Source organism: Ziziphus jujuba, chromosome 2 (genome assembly GCF_031755915.1).
Source record: "Ziziphus jujuba cultivar Dongzao chromosome 2, ASM3175591v1".
NCBI lineage: Eukaryota > Viridiplantae > Streptophyta > Magnoliopsida > Rosales > Rhamnaceae > Ziziphus > Ziziphus jujuba.
The window spans coordinates 511201-528100 of NC_083380.1; the positions used below are offsets into that span (position 1 = coordinate 511201).

General features: G+C 31.1%; 1 pseudogene; it reads right to left on the reverse strand.

The window, feature by feature from the left end:
* Positions 1-5353: 5353 nt before the first annotated feature.
* Positions 5354-6888, reverse strand: LOC125422442 (ATP synthase subunit alpha, chloroplastic-like; annotated as a pseudogene).
* Between the last annotated feature and the right edge of the window lie 10012 nt (positions 6889-16900).

Below are 16900 nucleotides of genomic sequence, written 5' to 3' on the forward strand. Positions count from 1 at the left end.
AGAATCTCTTTGATTCTGCACTCTGATCTAGTTCTTAGGACAATCGAAAACGGTATTTCCTTGTTCCAGGATCCTTTATCTTTGACTTGAATTATTGGGTTTAGACACTACTTTGGTGATTTTGAATCGCTTCAAAATGGCAGCAACATACCCTTTTTTTATGATTTCTTTCTATCAAAGAATAATACGACTGAGTGATTCTTATGTAATACACTTTTGATTTGATCGAAAAAGTATTACCAATTCCAAAAAAAATGAATTTTGAATTTGAAACTTGCTTGAATTGGATTCTTTCGATTTATATATGGAAAATATATTTACAAAGTTGTCCTAATTTATTGATTAATACTAACCCTAGAATCTTGCCTTCGAGGAATAAATCAATACCTTTTACTCGAGCTTCATCATGTACAATTTACATCACCCTCCCCCCCCCCCCCCCCCCCCCCCCCCCCCACAAAAACAAAATGAGAGTTCTATTGAAATAGAAGAACCGATGTCGAGTCAAGAGCATTTTCATTCCTCTAAAATTCCTGTATAATAAAAAATGCCGGATGTAAGAATCCATAACGGATCATGTTCTTCAAGTTGCACGTTGCTTTCTACCACATCATTTTAAACGAAGTTTTACCATAACATTCCTTTAGTTTGGAACCAGTATGTAATTGATTCAATCATGGAATCATAAATAGTCATTGGTTCGGTCGGTACATAGTAATCTATATGTTTTCTTTCTACATGAAATAATGAATGGCTAAGTTCGAATGAAGTCTCAGAACAAATTCAATTTAATCCCCAACACCCAATACATATATTTATTTTAACATATATTTTATTTCATTTTTTATTTATTTAATATAATAAAATATAAATAAAATATAAATACGATGAATAAAATAAAAAATTTCTTTTTGGATCTACACCCTCAAGTAACTTGATAGTGATAGGATAAATTTACCAATTTCACACTTCTTCGAGTACTACAAACTCATAAGAAATCATCAAAAAGATTTAAGTAATTGAAATTTTTTGAACTCGAGATCATTATTTGAATTAAAGTAAGGACCACGTTTTAGCATCCTAAGAGAAATCCATTTTTGTATTAAACCGTTAATGATTAAAAAACCAGATAGCTAAAAAATCCAATTTATTTTTTAGTGAAGTAGTGGATAAAGACTGGTGTAAGGTAAGATTGTTGTTTTTTCATACTGATTTCTAAAATGGGAATCAAAATAACAATAATATGGGACCCCTATACAGATAGACTAAAAAATTGTTACCGAAAAGAATTATAGATATTTTATGTTAAATATTTAACATTTAGGGAGAAAAATATATGATTCAGAGAAGAATTACTAAGAATACTAATGAAAATTTTCCAATCCAATATTATACTCTTAAATAGAAAGGTGTTTTATTTTAAAAGGCAATCTTTTTTTTGATATATTATAATGCTATAATGGGTTAGGCATGCTCTGGGTCAAAAGGATTTGAACCTCCGAATAGCGGGACCAAAACCCGTTGCCTTACCACTTGGCCATGCCCCATTTCTATTCGAACCTAATAAACACTAATATTGGTATTGGTTGTTCGTCAACTCCAGTATAAATATCTATAAAATATATAGATTGTTGCTAGAATTTTGATGTGTCGATATAGAATTAAATTGAATTTATTGATCATTACATATAATTCAATTAAGATATTGTATGAATGAATGATTTACTCTATTCTCTTTTGATTTGAGAATTGAAGGATTTTTTATTGAGGGAATTCAAATCAAAGAAGGTTTTTGGGGTCTACCTTATTTAGTTTTTTTCATTTTCCCTTCTATCAATAACGCAACTTATTAATAACTCGATCAAAATAATACAATTATCTTCAATAACAAAAATAACAAAATATTTGTTACGCTTAATATATTTAGTTTGATATGGATTTGTCTTAATACTGCCCTTTATTCAAACAGTTTTTTCATCGCCAAATTACCAGAGGCCTAAGCTTTTTTGAATCCAATCGTAGATGTTATGCCAGTAATACATGTGCTTTTTTTCTCTTAGCTTTTGTTTGGCAGGCTGCTGTAAGTTTTCGATGATATCTTTAATAACGTCCTAGCCAAATTCATGATTGATTCGAAAAAAAATTCTAGCATAACACTGGATAAGATTAGATAGATTTTAGAGTATGAATTAAAATTCTAGTATTGAAATTTTTGTACAGCCGCGAGATATTTGGATCAACCCATTTCCTTCTTATGACCTTTTTTTTCCATTGAAAGGCCTTATTGGAGTACTCACAATGTCAAATTGTGGGTATGAAAGAAAATTTTTGGTAACGAAAAACTCCACTTATCGACTTATATTATAAATATTACAAATGCATTTTTTGAAAATTTCATTTCCTATTTCTAAAAAAACTTGTTTTGCTCTTTATCTTCGGATTCCTATCTAATGATCCAGGGCATAATCCTAGATGTGAAGAATAAAAAAGAAAAGTAATAAGATTTTTCTTCTTGATTTTAAAACGTTCTTAACTTAGTAGGATTTTATCTATTCCACACTAAATTTGTGAGAAATTTGAAAGAAAAGAATAAGATATCGATGAAAATGAAAAGAGATGGATTCAAACCCTCGGTACGAAAAACTCGTACAACGGATTAGCAATCCGACACTTTCGTCCACTTAGCCATCTCTCCCCCAATTGAAGGGAGGTAATTACTATGTTACATGGCAAAAATAAGGCTTGAAAAAAGCCCTTCTTCTTTTTTTCCCCTTTTTTTTTTTTAGTGTTTTTTTATATTTTTTGTTATTTTATTATATATAATATCTATATATATATATATGTATATATACAATAGTTTATATAATAGATACGGAATGATAATGATATAGAATCAAAGACCATTTAGATAAAATAAAAGCATTTATATTATATAATTAGATTATATAAATTGTATATAAAACGTATACATATATGTTATATATAATTCTATAAGCATATAACACATATATATAAAGAAAAGACTTGAAAGAGATATCAACAATCCAATCTACACAATCTACAATAGTCCAATATATAAATCCAATATAAATGTAAAAACTCCAATATAAATCAAATCTAAAACTGGAATCTATATTTGTTAATATGTTTAACATATATTTTTTAGACTCTTTGAAAAAATTTATATAATTAATATATGTTTAATAGATATATTCTGTATTTTATATAATATATAAATAGAAAAAAATAATATATAAATAGAAAAAGGAATAGAAAAAAAAAACAGAAATAATGGGAAAAAATATTTATAATTAATGATAAATAAAAAAACCTCTTTGAGTTCATCCGAAAAGGCCTTTTATTTCCATGACTTGGCCTGGCTAGTACGGGCCTCTTTTTTTTCATTCAATCGTAGTAAGATAAAATGATTTATTTAATTTGAAAACAATTAATTTGAAACCAAAACAAAAAGGTTTGTTATTGAAACAACAAAAGTCAGAAAAAGACCTATTTTGATATAGAATCAAAGCGATATTTCTTATCTTCTTTATTTTCATTTTGTCTTTGTTTACTAATATTTTACTAAAATAAAAAACAATTAAAAATACGTATAAAATAAAAAATGGAACTATGGATTCGTGCACAATGCATTTTTTTCTGATCCTATCTTTTAGTTGCGGCCGAGTTTCTTGTTCGACAAAAAGTCGATTTATATACAATAATCGGATTGGAGCAGATATAGTTTAGTGGTAAAAGTGTGATTTGTTCTATTAACACCCAAATAGTTAAGGGGTCTCTCAATTTGATTAATATTCCATTCCGAGCAAAAACTTTATTTCTTAAAAGGATTAAATCCTTTACCTTTCAATGAAAAATTCAAGGAACAATATACATTCTCGTGATTTGTATCCAATAATCAATTAGAAATTGAAAAATTGGATTATGAAATTACAAAACAAAAGTTTTTCTTTAATTGGATCAATCAATATTTCCAATTGAATGAGTATGAGTAAATGATCCATGGATAAAGATAGAAAGTGTATTTCTAATCAACTGCATCTTCAATTTTTCTTTTTTGTATAGGGAAAATTGAAACAAAATAGCTAATTAAACAATGACTTTGGTTTACTAGAGACATCAAAAATTGTTTTAGCTAAGTGGAAACAAAATCCTTTTTCCTAAGGATTCTTTCAAATAGAAATAGAGAACGACGTAACTAGAAAGATTGTTGTAATCCCCTCTTTTCTACAAGGATCATATAGAAAGCGGGCCATTTTGAATGCATTGAGACCGAAAAGCTGACATAGATGTTATGGGTCGAATTTTTTTTTAATTTCATTGATATTTGAAAATTTATTTATCTTCCATAAAGGAGCCAAATGAAACCAAAGTTTTACGTTCAGTTTTCAATTAGAGACATTAACAATGATGAATCAGTGTCGACTATAACCCCTAGCCTTCCAAGCTAATGATGCGGGTTCAATTCCTGCTACCTGCTTATGCTTACTTTCTCTTATCTCTATTCAATATTTCTTATTTATAGTCAAAACCTATAAATCTATATATCTAATAGATGTTTACATCTAATATATATTTATAAATTTTGATATTTATTAAAATATCAAATTTCTAATAAATATGTTTTATAGAAATATAAATAAAATGAATATAATTAAAAATTGAATATAATTAGTGCAATGCATAGTTGAATATGCAATTTCCAAAATTCTTTCACATATTCGTTTCGTTCGAATAATAAATATAAAAAAATTGGAATGCAAAGCGTGTATTGTCTAATGGATAGGATAGAGATCTTTTAAACCTTTGGTATATGTTCAAATCCTATTGGATGCAATTTATTTCCATATATTTTTAGATTTCCATGTCAAGAAAGATCTTTTGAATAATTTGACTAAGAGGCGCTCTTATACACTTAGTATTTGTAATATAAGTATAATCTAGTTTATATATTATTTCCATTTATATATTATTTTCATATATTTAATATATATTATATATTTAAATATATTATATATTTAATGTATGTTAATATGTGTATATAATTATTATGTATTTAATATTAATATTATTTTTAATATAGAAATGTAATATAGTATTATTTCTATATTATTGTAGAAAATAATTATTACAAAAAACAAAAACTTTTATATTTAATAATTTTTTTATATTTTATTTTAAAATAATTTAAATACTTATATAATTATTAATTATATAATAGAAAAAGTATATAATTTAATTATTATTATTAAAAGTAGTATTAAAATTTAAAATTAGTATTAAATTAATATTGAATTAAGAATGATAAAAATTAAAAGTGATTAATTTATTTTCTTTATACTTGTTCCTGAAGTAGAAAACTTTCCAGTTTTTCCTGAATAGCTTCTTTCAAAAAGGCTTCTGCTTCCTCAGTAAATGTCGTGGTAGAAGCTATGATTTCTTGGAACTGAAGTTTATTCATTTTTAAGTAAGTAACTCAATGAGAAATTTCCTTATCTTTCCAATTTGTAATGAATCAAGATAATCATTGGTTCCAATATAAATAATCATCATCCGTTCTTCTATCTCAGAGGGGTTGATTGAGATTGTTTGAACAACTCACGTAATCGTTGACCTTTTGCCAATTGATTCTGAATAGCTTTATCTAGATCAGAAGCAAATTGTGCAAAGGCTTCTAATTTTGCGAATTGCACCAATTCCAATTTTGATTTCCAGCTACTTGTTTCATGGCTTTAATTTGAGCTGCAGACTCTGCTCTAGATACAGAAATACCCACATTAATAGCAACTTTGATTACGACATTGAATAGATCAACAAATAAGAATATTTATCCTTCTATAATGGAAATTACATTAGTAGGAATATAAGCCGAAACATCTCCCGATTGAGTCTCAACTATTGGTAAAGCAATCATACTTCCTTCACCTAAATGAGAACTTGATTTAGCAGCTCTTCCCAAAAGGCGTGAATGCAAATAAAAAACATCTCCCAGATAAGCTTCTCGGCCTAGCAGTTTGCGTAATAAAGGAGAAATTTGACGATAAGCTTGTGCTTATTTTGAGAGATCATCATAAATAATTGAAGTGTATTATTCATAGTACATAAAATATTCAGCCAGAGCAGCTCTTATATAAGGAGCGAGGTATTGTAATGTAGTTGGAGAATCGGCTGTTTCAGCTACCACAAGTGTAATCCATTGCTCCTCTTTCCTGCAAAGCAGTCACCACCTGAGCCACAGAAGATGCTTTTTGACTAATAGCTACATAAATGCATATTACATTTTGTCCTTTGTTGATTGAGAATCATATACGTGGCTACTGCTGTTTTACCAGTTTTCCTATCCCTAATAATCAATTCTCGCTGACCACATCCTATAGGAATCATCGAATCAATAGCAATAATTCCTGTTTGAAGAGGCTCATCTACCGAACGTCTCAAAATAATACTCAGGGCAGGAGATTCAATTAACCGGGATTCAGAAGCTGAAATTTCACCTCGACCATCAATAAGTTTAGCTAGAGCATTTATAACATAGCCCAAAAAAGCCTCACTTATAGGTATCTGAGTAATTCTTCTTGTTGCTTTTACAGAACTTCCCTCTTGTATCATCAAACCATCACCCATTAATACAACACCAACATTATTTGATTCCAAATTCAGAGCAATGCCTATCGTACCTTCTTCAAATTCTACTTATTCCCCTGCCATTACATCATCAAGACCATAAATATGAGTAATGTCGTCACCTACTTGGAGTATAGTATCAGTATTTAAAATCTTTACAGTATTTAAAATCTTTACTTCTCTATTATATTGTTCAATATGTTCACAAATAATGTTACTAATTTCATCTGCTCGAATAATTACCATGAGTATTTCTTAATTCTTTATTTTTGTTTGAAAGAAAAATAATGCCTACAGTAGAAAGACTAATCCTTTATTTCTTTCATCATTCCAAACATCCCAATATTAGTATTGATGGTACATAAATGTAACTTGGTGTTCAAACAACTATTCAAAGTTCCTAGAGCTCTTTGTAAGGCTTGTTGGAAAATCCGTTGTCGAACTTGATTAATAGCTTTTTGTTGTTCAAAATGAAGGGCTTCATTTTTGTAATTTTCTAATTGTTCCAAGGTTTTATAAGTTGAATTAATCAAATTTTATTTTTCTCGTTCTATTTTAGAATATCCATTCGCTCGAAACTGCTCCGCTTCCATTTATACTTTCCACAAGTAGGACGGGCTTTTTCCGGCCGTTCTACGCCCCCCCCACATAGTTCTTCTAAATTTTGAACAATCTTCAAGATCCCATGTTTTTTATTATCTAATAAATCTCTTAATGAAAGTAGATTATCTTTCCATTCATTTCAAAACTTCCACGATCCCTTCCCGAACCAAACGTGAATCTTTCGATTCATTTGGCTCTCATGCCCAATTACTTATGTATGGCGGAAGCTCCCTAGTTTTTTTTTTAATGTAATGAGCCTATCCTTTTTTCTCTATTCATATTTGTGAAAGTATAGAAATTGATCACTATTCCAAGAACATAATATTCAGAGGACTCTTTTGACCAAACAAATAATTGTCAGCAAAGTTATTTTTTTTTTTTTTTCAAATCCAAAGAATTCTTTTTACTTTATGCACAGGTCATCGATTTAACATTGGATAAAAAAGATTAAAAAAAAAGGGGGGTGAAATATCCATGTTTCTAATTTTTAAAAATCAAATACAAATAATGAGTTCAAATCATTTTTTTTATCAACATGAGTGTTTTATTTCGAAAAGAAAAATTCCAACTCTTTTAAACCATTTCTGGATTAATATATTCTGTATTAACATAGTAGTAGAAAGATACCATGCTGCACCTGGACTTCAAACAATTTAGCTTTAACCCTTTTAACAATCTCACATTATTGGTTAATAGAGAATCAAAGTAGATTTACCAATGAATCACAAAATGCTGTGGTTCTTAAATATGATTTCTTAATTTATTCAAAAGTAATTCGTAGAATCGTACACCTTTTCGAGTTATAACGAAAAAAAGTGCAGCTGGTTGGATCCAGCCTATTCTTGAAATAAACAACTCACACACACTCCAGTTCCAAAAAAAATCAATACACGAAAGACTACACTTAGATTTATTGGATTTGTTGCTAAAATATCGTTATTAACCCCGAAACTCCCAGCGAATGACTAATAACCCAAGGAAAGGAAAGAACGATTACATTTTTCGTATGATCTCCTCTTTCTTATTCTTACAAATAGACTAATTATCTATATATTTTTTATTCTATTATTTTTCTAAATTAAATAGGAATAGTGTAAAAGTCAAAATATATGTATGTATAGATTTATAGATGTAAATGGATTTTTTTTTTTCAAGTAGAAATTTCTAATAAGAATTATACTTATTAGAATTAGGTACCAGGTCATATGTCGGTTGTGAAATAAAATTTGTTGTTTGTTGCAATACTTCCTAAAAAAGTTCCATTAGACTAAGAGAAGAAAGCAAGTTAATTGGCTAATTTAATTCCTCATCCTCAAACCAATCCTTCCACGATTGTTATAACAAAGAATATGAAATTGTAGGAGTGAAATCTTAATATAGTTTGGAAAAGCAAGAGCAGCAACTCCAAGGAAATAAAAAAGAAAAACAAAAATATTTTTAGGATTAAACAAAGGGATTCGTAAATATAAGCGCTAATGCCATAACTAGTCCATAAATTGTTAAAGATTCCATAAAAGCCTGACTAAGCAATAATAAACCTCGTATTTTTCCCTCTGCTTCTGGTTGTCTCGTGATCACCTCCATAGCTTGGCTAGTAGCAGTACCTTGCCCAACCTCAGGTCCAACAGAAGCAAGCCCAACAGCCAATCTAGCAGCAATCAACTAATGAATTATGGCTTACTTATTGTATCGCTAAGATTTATCCATCAAAGTCACTAAAAACCCCAATTGAAATAATAATATTCTTGAAGCAACAGAACTGCTTCGATATTTTCCTATCCACGTAATTTTTGTTAATTCGTATGACTTTTGTTTGCCAATTCTTTATTTTTTATTTATTTTTTCCGAACCATTCTTTGAGTTCTTTATTCCTTTTTGTGATTTAAATTCATTCAATATTCAAAAAAATTTACAGCCAAAATGGAAGGACTTATATTGGAATCCTTATCGAAATTCATAACACAATAGTAGGGCAAAATAAATATATCTTTAATTCATAGATACCTAGTTAATATCGAATATCACATATACATCTCTTTCCCCCATAACGTAAACCAACTATTCGTATCTTAGATTCAGTCGGATTCTAGAATCATTCTTCGAAACCTACACAAGAATTGTCTTATAAAGATTATATTACATACATCTAGTTCGACCCCGCCCCCTTCCTCTAACCAACCCCCTTTTTTTATAAATATCCTTTTTGTAAACCCTTATCTTCTATTTTTAATTATCATTAGCCCCTTATCTTCCAGGAAATCTTGTTATATGTTCATTCCAACTTTCAACCCTTTTTTCTAGGTTCATCGATATTGAGTCAATCGAATGCACTTCTAACACTTGTTCCACTTTTGGAAAACCCTGTGTTTTATCACCAGATCTCGATTTTTCATATATAAATGTAACTAATGTATCTCCTTTGGAAATTATTTCTCCATAATGGCCATGAACAGTTGCTCCTAGAGTGGAAAAATAAGGCTTTGTCGATCTTATTACTACAGAGTCAAGTTGAACAATTATAACTTGGCCCGATTTTAGGTACGGCCCTTTTTTAGCTATACATACATTTTCACAGATAAGCTGGCCTAGGCTAATTATTGTAGATGTTTCTACACAATAATTATGATCATAATTATGGTGGATAAAATGCCAATTTAAGTTGAATGGATTCAAAAGGATGTTACTGCATGGAGCGGAATTATAAATTCTCCCGTTTTCACCCATTAAACGATATTTAAGTACTTGAAAAGTATGTTTTAAATTGTCAAGTTCTAAATATTTAGTTACCGAGATCTGATTATGAGTTTTTAAAATATAATTATCAATTTGAGAGGCTATTCCTAAAGGGCCTAATGAATTCCTAATTGGAGGATCTCTTTTAATTGATTTCTTCTATTATATTGTAGTATTTTACATCATTGAATGGACCCATTTGAAAACAATTAAATGATGACAAAATTATCAAAGATTGACATTCTTTACTTCTATTCAATAACGTACAAATAGTTCATTGATTTTGGCTAAGTGATTGTTGAATCCTTTCCTTGGAATAAATAGAATAAAATGGATTGGTATAGTTTGATCTATTATTAAAGATCAATCCTGAACCTAACAGATCATTCCTTTTTCTGATATACGAAATATGGGATTTCACTAAGTTGATTCTTAGGAAATCTCGAATCAAACCATTTCTCCTTACATCAACAAAGGAAGCATGGTCCTACTCGATAGAAGAAGTTTTTTTGTCTTGGTCCCAATTCAACACTAAACAAGTCCGAACTAATTGAATGCTTGTATCAGAAATTCCCTGAATTGGTTTGCCATTTCCATAAAGAATATAATTTAGAACTCTAAGTTCTAGATTATCACTTTGTACAATGGGTCCCAAGGGAAAGGTGTTTCTAAATTTATACCATCCACTATTTCATATATGATTATGGGCCGAACCAAAACAAAATATTTTTTCTTGGTAGGTGTGATCTATTGAACATAGATCCCATTTCTCAATTTTTTTGATTCCTTACATTTTTTTTATCCGCTCCCGGCGGTATCAAGATACGGCAGTGTCGAAATATCTTATCCATCTCTACAACAAAATGGATATATCCATAAAAGATTTTAGGCTCAATCTTTCTTTTTTTCTCTCCACTCGTACCAATCTACCTACTCGACTTCTTATATTTAAAGTGATTTGTGTATCTACTCCAATGATACTATTGTTCCCTGCCATTATGGAAGAAGATTTGGTAAAATATGCATTTCCTTGGGAATGAAAAAAAAAAATTTGATCTACTTTCATTTGGTATTTTGGCTTAAATTCTTTGACTCCTCAATACTCAAGCAAATCCTATTTTTTAAGGATTGAATACAACCCTATCGTCCCATGTTTAGTAATTCCTAAACTTTTTCTTCTGTATTGAGGATCATCAAAATAAGCAAAAATAATATTTCTACAAAAAATACCATTTATCGGTATATCAATCGAAATAGTGGGGTGAGGCATTAGTTCTTTCTGTCATTTTTGAATCCACTGGAATGGAATAATAAATCTATTTCGTCATCTCTTTGCGAATAAAAATAAATCAGAATTCTCGTGTAGAATAGAAGAAAATATGAAATTACAATAACCTTTATATATGATTCGATTAAATTTTGAATAATCTGAAATGATACTTTCTTTTATACCAGAAAGACCCAAACTAAAGAATTTGTGTTTCACTTTATCATTATTTATTGGATTTCTTGAAAGGCTAGAAAACATTTTTCCTTTGGCAGAAATAAAGTGAATGTTTGTTTGATCTTGATCTTAGTGGAGTGAAAGGGGGACGACACTGGAACAGCATGAACCTCCTAACAATATCGATAAATGACTTGTTTTTGGTAAGAAATGGACATTACTATATGTAAATTTCGGTGCATGGTATACATCGGTACTCCAGTGCATTTCTCCCTCTGAGTCAGGATAAATATGTTTTTGAACCTTTTCTTTAAAATTCAAAGTGTATGTTCCCAGGTGAATTTCAGCAATAACTTGTTTGTATTCTACATACTGATCATTTTGAACTAAAATAAAACTTTTTGGTGGAATAGTCACATTATGTATAATATCTTCACTCTCAATAGTTACATACACATCCATGAAACATAGAAAAGCGGGATGCCCATGACGTGTTTGTGTAGGATGAACCAAATCCTCATTGAATTTTATTTTTCCATTAGAATGGGCTCGTACATGTTCTGCAGTACCCTCTGTGAATACCCCACCGGTATGAAAAGTTCTTAATGTTAGTTGAGCAATTCCCTAATAGGTTGACCCACAATAATACCTACAGCTTCTCCTAATTCGACCAGGTCACCATGAGTAGGGCTCTAACCATAACATAATCAGTAGATCCAAGACGTGCTCTTACAAGTAAAGGAGCACGGATAGATATTGGTTGTGTTTGAAAGGTTCTGAATCAATTGACAAGTCCAATCCCAATATCTTGATTTCGGATGGCAATACATCGAGGGTTAATCAATGTTTGGATAAAAATTATTTCCGGCATCATCCCATTGCGAGGACTCACAGAAATACCTTTGGTGGTGCCATAATCTGTTCTACGTACAACAATGTGCTGAATGACTTCAACAAGTCTGTGTGTAAGACATCCAGCATCTGATGTTCGTACAGCAGTATCCATAACTCCTTTGTGGGCTTCATAACAAGAAATGATATATTTTGTTAAAGACAGTCCTTCACGTAAATTGCTTTGAATAGGTAAATCAATCATTTGTCCTTGTGGATCCGATATTAACGCTCTCATACCTACAACTGGTGTACCTTAGATGCATTTCCTTTCGCTCCCAAAAAGGACATTATATGGACTGGATTAAAAGGTTAGTCACCTTAAAATTAGGATTCATTTCTTATCACAAATAGTCATTTGTAGCATACCATATCTCAATAGATTGTCATAATTTTTCTGCCGCGTGTACATTCCCACAATGATGGTGTTTTTCCAAAATCAAACCTTGTTGTTCAGTACCTTGGACTAGCCATCCCTTAGAAGGTATTGTTAAAAGATCATCAATTCCTAACGAAATGGATGTAGCGGTGACTTGTCAGAACCTTAGAGTCTTTACTTGATCCAGGATATGTGATGTATATGACATTCCGAAGTGGTCTATTAATCTACCAATAAGCTGTTTAATGGCAGTTCCATCTATCACTTTACTGTGAAAGGCCAGATCAGCCCGTTCTGCCATAAGTACCTCCATATTCCACTGAGCGGGGTTCGCCAATGCGTTTGAGTCAATGATTGGAAAACTTCCTTTTCTTGATCTTGATTTGCGTAGAAATTCAGGAATTATGGTTCTACTTGAACTGGAGAGACCGGAATTCACACTGGTGTCATAGAATTACTTAGCTTGGATACTGTATTATTGGGTATCATATGAGCAGGCTAGGCAAAATCCTTGTATAGCTTCTTCAATTTCTCTATAAAGAGAAATATGACCAATACTGGTTCGAACGTATATACAAAGAAGTTCTTTTTTTTATGCTTTTTACTATTAGATAAGGCCAATAAATCTCATGATAGGTACCCAAAGGTTCATACTGAACTTCGAGGGGAGCTTCTCTTCAAGTAATAATGTGTTGATCTAGTTGCGATCGGAGCCACAAAGGACTATCTAAATGGATTCTTTTCTGCCAATAAGCTCCAATTACATCATAGGAATTGCAAAAATGAGGTTCTTTTTCTTTCTTATACTTATTATTTGTCAGTTATTCCATTTTGATAATTGATGTGATTCCATGGATTATACCTATTTGCACAGATACCTCGACGATTTCCGCTCATTAATACATAGAACCCAATAAGCATATCTTGAGTTAGTACGAAAATGTGATCTCCAATAGCTGGGGACAAGAGATTCGTATGAGAAAACATAAGTAAACGAGCCTCCGCTTGAGCCTCCAAAGATAAGGGTACATAAACAGCCATTTGATCCCCATCAAAGTCTGCATTTAATCCCCTACAAACTAATGGATGTAAACAAATAGTAGTGTGAAGCCAACTGTTGTCTAATTAAACCACAAATTACAAAATGTCTGGAAAAGTTCTATTGCTATTTTGTGAGGCAATCCACATTGATGTAATGAAAGTGAAGGACCTACGACAATGACAGAACGCCTTAAATAATCAACGCATTTGCCAAGTAGAGTCTCATGAAATCTTCCTTTCTTTGCTTTCAATTACATCTAAAAACGACTTGTAAACCTTATTATGACTGTCTCTCATTGGTTGTCTACGGAGTCCATTATCAACAATTATATCCACAGTTTCTTGTACCAATTTCTCCTGGCATATTACAAATTCCCCCGGCATAGATCTACTTGTGGTTAATAGATCGATAAGAGTAATATCTGAGCTCATTAGTTTACCCCCATTTAAATGAATAATAGGTCTTAACTCGAGAGGAAGGACTGGTAATAGACATAAAACCATCCAGTCAGATTCTATATTTGTTTGAATAATATTCTTAGCTAATTCCATGCATCTAACCAAAAAATCTCTTCTTCTTCCAACTTTTTGATCTTCCTATTCATTACCTGTGGGGCCTTCTCCCCCTAATTCTTTCCATTCTACCAACGAATAATTTATAATAATTCACAAATCCAGATCAGCTAATTGTTCTTGGATAACACTCGCTCTAGTAGAAATTTCTCGAATTCAAAACGTCTCGAAGCCTTGTGTAGTAAAAAAAATGGGACGCTGTATTTCCAGGATTGGATCTCATATTCGAATGAACCTCGTAATCAAAAGCAAAGTGGGTTTTTTAGTTATGAGCCTAGCAAAAGAAAATTTTGGATAGGATCCTATCAAATCCCCCCCCTCCCGGCCAAAAAAATCGGGCATGAAAGTTTCCTCTCACCCGGCTCAAGTAGTTACACCAAAAAGCTAAAGAAAAGAAATGGGTTTCGTTTCTACTTTCAAATTCTATAAAAATCCCAAAAAATCTACTCCTTACTCAAGTTCCAAAAGAAGGTCAAGCAACATTTCATTGATTCATTTTATTTATTTGTTTTAGTATATTTTCGGAATTGAATTCTTTATTTAATTATGGCATAATAAAATAAATGAAATGTGAAATTCTTGAGTAGTCTACTTCCCTTCGAATGATGAATCCCCTTAATTTTAATTAAAGAGAAGGAGGACCTTAGAATTCATAAGGTATTTACTTGTCAATGTATCATTCTATTCAATCTTTTAGGTCCCTACTTTGCCTCAACGATTATTTCATGATATCCTTAAAGCCTGTATGCGATAGATAGATTCCTGCAACCATGACATATTTGCTTATTTTACTTATTTCAATATAATTTCTTTCATTTTAAAAGAAAGGAAATGGTTAATTCCACAAAATAAGCCTTTTTTTTTCCATGAGGTACAAATTTCTATTTATTTGTTACGGAATCGACCATAGACCAATTTCCTTTTTACGTGGGAGTATTGAACACACCCATAATTATGAGCTTCATGTTACTCATCAAGAGACATGTCAGATCTAGGGCATCCTAATTCAATTGAATGGGATGACAATTTCTCATTCTGCATTTGTAAAACCATGAAGCATTGGGGACTCCACAAGGCACCAAAATTGTTACCCGGGTCTGTATCAGCTTCCACCACTTATATGCTTAAAACAGGTCTTGAATCTTCAGGTATAGACAAGCCCTCTTAAGAATGAATTACTCTCTGGATAATGGCAGCAAGGTCGTCCTAAACCTCTTAGCTTGAGCCCAGAAAAAAAAATAGAATTTTGAAGTCCTTGTCTTAAATTCTTTAGATTTAGTTATATTTAGAGATAATCAAATCAAATCATCTAAAGTGAGGCAAAACCAAGCGAGGTTTATTTGTATAAGAGCAATATAAACAAATATGTATTCTATCTATATCAAAGTAAATGTAATAGGTAATAGAAATAAAATGGAATTAGAATTATAGTTTATAGTGGCTGTGGATAATCTCGAAATGAGACATATACCACAGCACTAAACAATTATAGATGACTTGACAATTAATTCCAATTCGAATAAATTAATCCAGTATATTTTCCACATTATTAATAGGAGTACATTTATGTTTCTACTTTACGAATATGATATTTTCTGGGCATTTCTAATAATATCAAGTGTTATTCTTATTTTGGCATTTCTAGTTTCCAGAGTTTAAGACCCGATTAGCAAAGGACCCGAAAAAACTTTCGAGTTATGAATCAGGAATAGAACCAATGGGGGATGCTTAGTTACAATTTTTGAATATGTTATTATATGTTTGCTCTCGTTTTTGTTGTTTCTTATGTTGAAACAATTTTTCTTTATCCATGGGCAATGAGTTTTGGTGTATTGATGGGATCCGTATTTATAGAAGCTTTAATTTTCATGCTTATCCTAATTGTTGGTTCAGTTTATGCATGGATAAGAGGAGCTTTGGAATGGTCTTAGCTCTTGAATATTAATCAAACAATAAATAAATAAATAATTGAAACAGTTATGAACTCCATTATTGAGTTTCTCTTCCTTGATCCAACAATCCTAAATTCAGTTATTTCAACTACATCAAGTAATCTTTCAAATTGGTCAAGACTCTCTAGTTTATGGCCGCTTCTCTATGGTACCAGCTCTTGCTTTATTGAATTTGCTTCATTAATAGGATCACAATTTGACTTTGATCATTATGGACTAGTGCCAAGATCTAGTCCTATATAAGCAGACCTAATTTTAATAGCAGGTACAGTAACAATGAAAATGGCCCTTCCTTAGTGAGATTATATGAACAAATCCCTGAACCGAAATATGTTATTGCTATGGGAGCATGTACAATAACAGGGGGGATGTTCAGTACCGATTCTTATAGTACTGCTCGGGGGGTCAATAACCTAATTCCCATAGATGTCTATTTGCCCTGCTGTCCACCTAAACCAAAGGCTATTATTAATGCTATAACAAAACATCGGAAGAAAATATCTCGAGAAATCTATGAAGATTGAATTAAATCTCAACAGGCGAATCCGTGTTTCACTACCAGCCATAAGTTTCATATTGGACGTAGTACTCATATAGGAAATTATAATCAAGGATTACTCTATCAACCAGAATCTACTTCGA